The sequence below is a fragment of the Dama dama genome, chromosome 5, assembly GCF_033118175.1.
Source record: "Dama dama isolate Ldn47 chromosome 5, ASM3311817v1, whole genome shotgun sequence".
NCBI classification, from domain to species: Eukaryota; Metazoa; Chordata; class Mammalia; order Artiodactyla; family Cervidae; genus Dama; species Dama dama.
In genome coordinates this window covers 79599164-79607535 of record NC_083685.1, presented here as the reverse complement: position 1 = coordinate 79607535, position 8372 = coordinate 79599164, and positions in this window count along the sequence as shown.

The window sequence follows — 8372 nt, the reverse complement described above, 5'->3', positions numbered from 1 at the left end:
ATTGCCCTAACTAGCTCTGTGATATTGGGCAGGTTACTTAACATCTCTGGGCCCAGCCCAGAGTGAGAGGGTTGGACCAGGTGATCCAGGATATCTGATTCTGACCCAAGATCCTGAACCTGTCTTGTGACCAGTGACAAATGCTGTTACCAAACCTGAAACACGTCAAGATCTATTGCTTCCTGGAAGCCATCCTGCTCTGGCCCAGCCCCAGGGGAGTGAGCCTGAGAAGCAGACACTCATTTCCTTCCTTCAGAACCTGGCAGGGCTTCACCCTCCCTCAAGAACTGACTTGATGGAACGTGAGAATGAAAGTTGTGGCAGAGCTCACAGCTGTGTCCCAGGTTGCCTGGAGAGATTCCTGCTCTTAGATCAATGCCTTCATCATTAACTTGAACTCATGATTTAAACTAAGTCATCAGATTAAAATCAGGCAGCTTTGTTTGCCGATGAGGGGCTTTGGGGCTCAGAGTGTTCATTAGGTTTGGTGGAACAGACCCAGAGTATCTTTTGAGGAGTTTTCTAGCTCCAGCCTGGGAGGCACCCACGGTGTTCAGATGGAAGGATCATGTATCTAGACTCTTTGCTTCATAAGAGCGCACAAGTTCTCTCTGTAGTCTGCATTCACTGGATAGACTCCAGAAACGACCTCAGATTGGCTGCCCACTCTGTATCTACTCAAAGCTCCCCAAGAGAAATTGTGGTTCTGGGGCTTTGCCTGAGAGACCACCCAAGCGATCTTCCAGAAACTCTCCAGAAAAGGTGAACTGTGTATCTATACAGGTAATTTCAGCCTCCATTACACTCTGTCTCTCTTTTTCTCTGACCTTGGATGATCCCCTGAATGATTTTTATCTTGTTGGATATGCTTTTTGTAAGCTAACTGTAGGAAAAGAAAGGGCAAAGGATGACTAAATACCTCTCTGGCCAGGATTCTCCCTGGCACAGTTTTTTCCCAAGAGAAAAACAGCTTAACCCCTCAGTGGGCCCCTGTCCTTACACCTCTGTGGTGTTGAGAAGAAATGCAGTCCTCCTCTTTGTGATTCAGGGACACCACTGAGCCAGCAAAAATCTGCCTTTTCAGGCAAACACAGGCCATGATTTGGAGTAAAGGCATCATTGATATTGTTTTAAATTGTGGTAAAAACACATAGCATAAAATCTACCACCTTAATCATTTTAACCAGACAGTGCAGTAGTGATAAGTGTATTCACATTGTTGTACAACAGATCTTTAGAACTATTTCATCTTGCAAAACTGAATCTCTGTACTCACTAAACAACAATTCCCCCTTTCTCCAGGCCCTGGAAGCCACCATATCATTGATTTTTAAAGAGAGCTGAGGTACATACATTCATTATATTATTCTTTCAATGACTAACGTATTTCATGATATCAAAAACAAAAAGTGAAAGGTTAGTCTATGGAAAAGGGCACCAGCTGAGATAGACTGAGGAAGAAAAATACCATAGGCCAAGAAATAAAAGTTGAGAAATCTGAACAGGGAGAAGTTCTCAGAGACTCATTTCTCCTCTCCTTTCCTTGGAGCCCCCGTCATACTCCCCTCACTGAAAAGTGATGGGAGGGAACCTCAAAGCCAAAGCTAAACTATTTTCCACTCCTGGATCATCTTTCCTGGTGGGTGTGAAGGCAGCACGAGGGACAGAACACAGGGCCAAGCAAACACGAGGTCGTGCCATTGGGAAACAGGTGTGCAGAAAGGTCCCAGAGGAACAGTGTCTGCAGCCAGAACCAAGAGGCTTCTGGGACATCTGGATATTTACCCACGTTCTTATCATCATGCTCAAGGAAGAAATCATTTCCCAGGCCCTTTGGGTTGCATCAGAACTTAAAGATTTTCCTGAGACATGAAGCATTATCTGGAGACAAAATCACAACCTCTGCCTCTCAAATGCCAGGCTCTTCCACAGTCCCCTGCCTTTACTCACACTCTTTCCTGTGCAAAGTCTTCTTGGCCAAAGAAACTATTCATCCTTCAAAACCCAGGCCAAAAGCCACATTCTTTGTGAAGTATACCAGATTTCTCCGGGCAAAGTGAGGTCATTCTTTTCGCTGTCTTCCCAGAGTACTTCATTCACATTTGATATCACTGTTTTAATGTGTTTCCCCTACCAGAACTTGAGCTCCTCAAGAACTATATCTTCTGTTTTTTCAGTGCCCAAGCCTCATGTTGGCACATAAGAGGGGTTGCGTACACTGAATGAATGAAATTCCCAGGGCAGGGGAGTTCAGCATCTGGATGGTACAGAGAGAGAGGCTGGTGGTGGTCCCTTAACAGGTTTCTCCCACCTTAATGTGGCTACTGATCACCGGGGGACCTTGTTAAATGCAGACTCTAACTCAGAAGGGGCCTGAGAACCTGCACTTCCAACAAGCGCAGGGGTGATGTCAGTGCTGCTGGTCTACAGACCACACTGAGAACCATGACCTCCCAGAGTTGGGCTCTCAGACTTTGCTGAGAAGTGACCTAAAGGGCTGCAGGAAGCCCTGAGAAAAGAATGGTGAGTGCTCTGTTGAGGGTGGTGGGATGAGCCAGAAGGGAAACCAACAAACTCCCCATCACCCCCAGGAATATTCTGTTTGATCTTTTGAGCAGTTCCAGTATCAAGAGGAAAATAAAGAGATAGCTCTATCAAGCTCTCTACAGTGGGAAAAATCTCTCTTAGCCATAGGGCTGTGTGCCTGCCTGCTCAGTTGCTCTCTTTTGTCTGACTTCTTGCAACCCCATGGACTGTAGGCCACCAGGATCCACTGTCCTGGGCATTTTCCAGGAAAGAACACTGGAGTGGATTTCCATTTCCTACTCCAGGGGAGCTTCCTCACCCAGGGATCGAACCTGCATCTCCTGCATTGGCAGGTGGATTCTATACCACTGAGCCAGCTGGGAAGTCCAGGGTTGCCCAGTTCCTTAAAATAACAATATGATTCAATCACTCTGTATTCTCCCTGGATGAAACCCATTTAAATATTGCTGCAATTCACAAATCTGATTAAGAACCAAGTGTCCACAGGACATTGGAGACACCTAGAACTAGACTTTCTGGGTTAACTAGATGTCCAGGTCTTCTGTAGATAGCATGAGATAATATTGAGAGAAAGAAGATGATATGATGTGCCTGGCTATGATAGATAACCCTGTAAATACCACAAAATTTTCACTATAGATCATATCATATTGCATCAGTCTCAAGAATACCATAGAGAGCATCATTCTGTTACCATTTTCCCCCAACATTGTGAATATCCTGGACACATGATCTCTGTTAGGCTTTAGTTCCCAAACAGGATGGATGAGAGGAATATGGTACCTTCAAGCCCTGAGAGTTTATGATTCTATGACTCTGTTTTCAGACTCAGAAAAGCCTCTTTTCCCCACAGTGAATTCAATAATATTCTCCCTTACACTGAACAAGGATGACCTTCCAAGGTGACAGCTGAATCTGGTGCTAGGAAATGCTGGATGATGACAAGTGCAAATCCAGTACTGTAAGCCCCCTATATATGAAATGAATTCCATTCTGAGAGCAGATTTGTAAGTCCAATTTGTTCATAAGTCCCACAAAGTTAGCCTAGGTACCCAACTAACACAATAGGCTACATGGTACTGTACTATCATAGGTTTATAATACTTTTCACACAAATCACACATAAAAAGCAAACACAATAGAACATTTGAGATCTTATAGTACAGCACCGTGGAAAGTACAGTGGGACAGTACAACAACTGGCATACAGGGGCTGGCACGGAGTGTGCAGGCAGGAAGAGATCCTAACTGGAGGAGGGAGAGGAGGTGGGAGATGGTGGAGCTGAAGGATTGCTAGCAATAGGGGACGGAGGGCAAGGTGCACTTTCACTAACACCTGACATTGACATCTCACACCTTCCCATCTTTGAAAGTTCAGAACCTGAAGGTTCTTATGTAGGAGGCTTACTGTACCAAGCTTTCTGAGAAGACTTTAGGAAATTTCATCATTGACTTTGCAGACACCAGGAAAAATTAAAGTCAATGAGTCTTACCTATTGAGTGCCTTGGCCTCCTGTGGCAGCCAGGGGGAGTTTCTCTGCTTGGAGGAGCTGACCTTTTATATCATCTATCAAGAGTTAATTTCAGAGAAAGGCCCATAAGGGACAATTTTGAGGGGCTAATATGCCTGGCAGGAGACTCAAGTTCAGCAGGAAACACTCCATGACTAGACAGATGCATGAGGAAATTGCCAAATGGCAGGGTTTGGTTGTCTTTTATACCATCTATCAGGAATTAATTTCAGGGAAAGGCCCAGAAAGAGAGATATTGAGGGGCTGGGATGTGGCTTGGAGGAGACTCACGTTCAGCAGGAAATACCCTGTGACTCTGGACACATGCAGGAGGAAACGGCTGAGTGGCAGGGATTGGCTGATACACTGTCACTGACCCTGGATGAGACAAATCCTCTTCTCATTTTCCAGCTTAGCTACATGGTCCTGCTGCCATCATGGAAGGCAAAACTCCAGTCTCTGAGCAGGCTTGTCACTTTAGCTCTTAAAATTAGGAACAATTAAATGGCTTCTTCCCCATTCCTTTATCCACTGTCCTTTTGAATTCTTTTACTTTTCATCCTATCATTGTGGAAGCCAATAGATTCATCTCTGAGATTTACAATAGTTTTCAAATGTTCACTTTTTGGATGGTCACAATTTCAAAATACAGTTCCATTTTGGCCACCAGAGAAGTGACAAGAGCCCTGGACTTGCTGTCAAGTGTAGATTAAACTCCTGTCTCTGTCACTGTGTGTCTCTGGACTAGTCACTTCACCTTCTGTTTCCTTGTATACTCTAGTTGCAAAACCAGTGGTTGGCTTAGATGATTCCTAGGATTCTATGACTTCATACCTTCTACAGGCTGAGCCATTAAAAAACACCAATATCCAAGACCTTATTGATTTAAAGCCCGATTATAACGTTATATACCATCAAGTTCATTAGATCATTATAGGAAGGAAACAGGAAGGTTCAAAGAATAGAAAATTCCATGAAAATGGATTTGACAGACAGACAAATTAAAATGTAAACTTCTTTATAAAATTATACTTTGCATTAGAAATACTCTGGAGGACTGTCAGGAATTCATCACCCCCAAACCAGTCCCCTGAATTTACCTTCCAAAAAGTGGTATTCCTTTCCTCTGGCTGATGCAAGGTAGTTAGAAGCTGCTTCTCTTCTGATGAATCCAGGTAAATGAGCTGGGCGTCTCAAAGGAAGGCAGCTGTCCAGGAAAGACAAGTGAGGGACTACAGGTTCTTCTTGTTTTCTTTGAGAGACATTTCTGCTTCTCAGCCAAGTTTTTCTTTTTCTGACCATTCCCTGAACTCTGGTACTTGATTCTCAAGTCTCGCCTCTGGGTTTCATGCTTTATGAGTTAATGAAGATGTATCTCTAGGTGGATCTTGACATAGTTGGTTCTGAACAATTACAAGTTGGAAATTCCTTCTGGAAGACTGTGTAGGATAACACTGTCTTCCTATGTGCATATAGTGAGCTACTGGAGTCAGGGTTACAGGTCTGACTGTCCCTGGCTCTTGGTCATGGTATGATGTGATATGTCTTAGGTTTGAATTTTTTTGGAATGGGCAGAGATGGGGGCATTGTCAGCTCCAGACTGGGCTGGTCCTTCTTTTGCTCTGGGTGTGAAGCAGACCTGGAGGCTTCACAGTGGACATGTAACTGTCCTGTGGCTAATTTGTATTTTCAGAGCTTTGCTGACATGGGATGACATGTGTTCCTGGACTCATCTCAGTCTAGTTATATCTGTTTAACACAGTTAGATACCTCCCCATTAGGGAAGTGGCCTGAGAAATAGAGACTGGAAGACAAGTAGTCCAGTCTAAAAGGCCAACAGTTTCTTATACATCAGCACAGAAAGTTCAAGGCATTTTAGTAATAGCAGCATCAGGAAATATCTGATGCCAAATGCTCAGCTTCTCTGTACACCTGTGGCAAGTCAAATCTCAGAGGTAGAGTTTGGGGTGAAGCATAAAAGGACAGTTTTATTGTTTTGTCAAGCAAAGGGGTCCACAGTGGGCTAATGCCCTCAAAACCATGAGTCCCCACTTGGGGAAGATAGTGAGAAGTTTTATAGTAATTGTTCAAAGAGGGCGTGATCAGTTCATGGACATTCTTCTGATGGGTTGGAAGTGAGGTAAGTAGCAGTGCACATCGTCATTCTTGAGGTTCAGCTGATCTGGGGTCTACATGCCTATGAGCAGCATACTATTTTTAGCCATTACCTGCAGAGGGTTTCAGTATCTGCAAAACAGGTCAAAGATATTGTGTGCATCCAGTGATGGGGAAACAGGACTTTGCCCCAAGGCTGCTCTTGACTGTTTATTTGTCTCACCTCCTTCCACATTGCTAAGAATGCTTATTCCCAGGTCTGGCAAAGATTTCACTGATCGGCCACTCAATGTGCTGCTAATATTAGACTAGGCCTCATTAACACTGTCAAAAGGCTCCAGACAACCTGTCTCGCTGGCCTCTTATGGTCCAGGAAAACATTCCCTCTTTCCTTCTTCCCATGCTCACCATTACAATCACTGATCTCATATGGAACTATATGTCATCATTCTAGCACAACCTCAGTCACACGTTTGCTTACGCAATAAGCAAATTTTGTAAAACAGGAAAACAGAGGCTGATGCAGGCCTGTCTTTGTGTGTTTGTGGGTCTCCTGTGGAGGCACAAGTTAGAAGCAGTTTGCCGCAGGGACTGGGGCTGTGGCAGCAGCAATCCTGGGAGACACAGTGTGTGGCATAAGTCCGCTACAGTGACCCAGTCAGTCCCTGACCATATGACTGAATCTGTTGAGCTCATGTGATTTGCTATTATTGCTCGATTACATAAAGACTTTGGTAAGAATCCTAAAGGTTTAATACTGTCAGGATATAACTTGGTATGATTATTTTGTCCACAACAAATGGGAGCTGTTTTTATCAATTGTCCCTTTTCTGGAGTTATCCACATATCCTGGTCCCAAATTTGGTATATTTGTTGGGCAGTGTATCGTGAAAGTTTTAATTTCTCTGTGGGCATGGCTAGTATTGGTTGTTTCTTTTATATAATAGCTATAGGTATCTCTTTCTGTTCAATCATAATCAAAATATAAATTATGGCCCAGTCCATTCGTATTATTATACCAAGTCAATAAAGTCATGTTACAGACATTTAAATTTTTGGTTTGATCTTCTTGAATAGAATGACATACCTTTTGAAAATTGGGTCCATCTAAGGGTGACACTAACCAAGGCAGTCCATGAATGGAGGATAATTATAGGGCTACACAGACCCAACAGTCTGACCAATTTTGGAACATTGCATAAGAATATGCCCATGAAATGAAAACATTATCCTGTGTCCAATCTAAAGGCACTTGAGAGGTCATTATTACATTAAGAAGAGCAAAATGGAGTAGTGCATGTCTGAGCATGTTGTGTTAGAAGAGTTACTTATCTGGGCCCTTTGGACATGATCTTGGTTCCACTATAATACCTAGCTGCAATATTTGTGCCATCACTTGGCATCACTGACATAGTGCTCAAAGTAGAAGCCTTGACTAATTTTACAAGACAAGCTTTAAATGATAGTACAATGGCGATTGCTGCCTTAAATTCAGAACAAGCTTTACTGTGCAAAGCTGTACTCTAAAACAGAATGGCATTAGATATATTAATGGCTGCACAGGGAGGAAGCCATGCCATAATTCATACAGAATGTTGTGTATATATACATGATTACTCACAAAATGTGTGTGATTCCTTCAACGCATGAAAAGTCCAGTCCAGGAGATGGCTGAGTCCGCTCCTCCTTTTGGGACTGTGTTATGGAGCTGGATATCAGCCCCCATCTTGTGGAAATCCCTGGTCCTCATTGGAAGCCTTATTTCGCTCTTATTGCTTTTTGGCCCTTATATTCTAAGTTGGCTCTCTTGCTTTGTAATGTCCCACATAGAAGCTATCAAACTTCAAATGGTTATGGAAATGGCGCCTAAGATGATATTTCAAGATCCACTGGATCCCCCCACTGGTGGAGAACCTAACTGCCATCCCCTAACAATGTCCCTACACAGCTCGAAGAAGCCAGACCAGTGATTGCCTCTCTCCCCATAATGACACTTAGAGTCTCTATCTCTAGAGGAGTGGATTGAATAGAAGTTGCTAGGCAGTCAGTGTAGAACTCTGAGACTATATCATTTGTCTCATATTCCTGGAATGTCTCCATGGTCTGATAAATTATCAGCATTCAGATCCAGGGAAGGGCAGTAATTAACTTTTGCTGCATATGTCTAAAGAAAAAACTACTGGTGATCATTAATCTTCA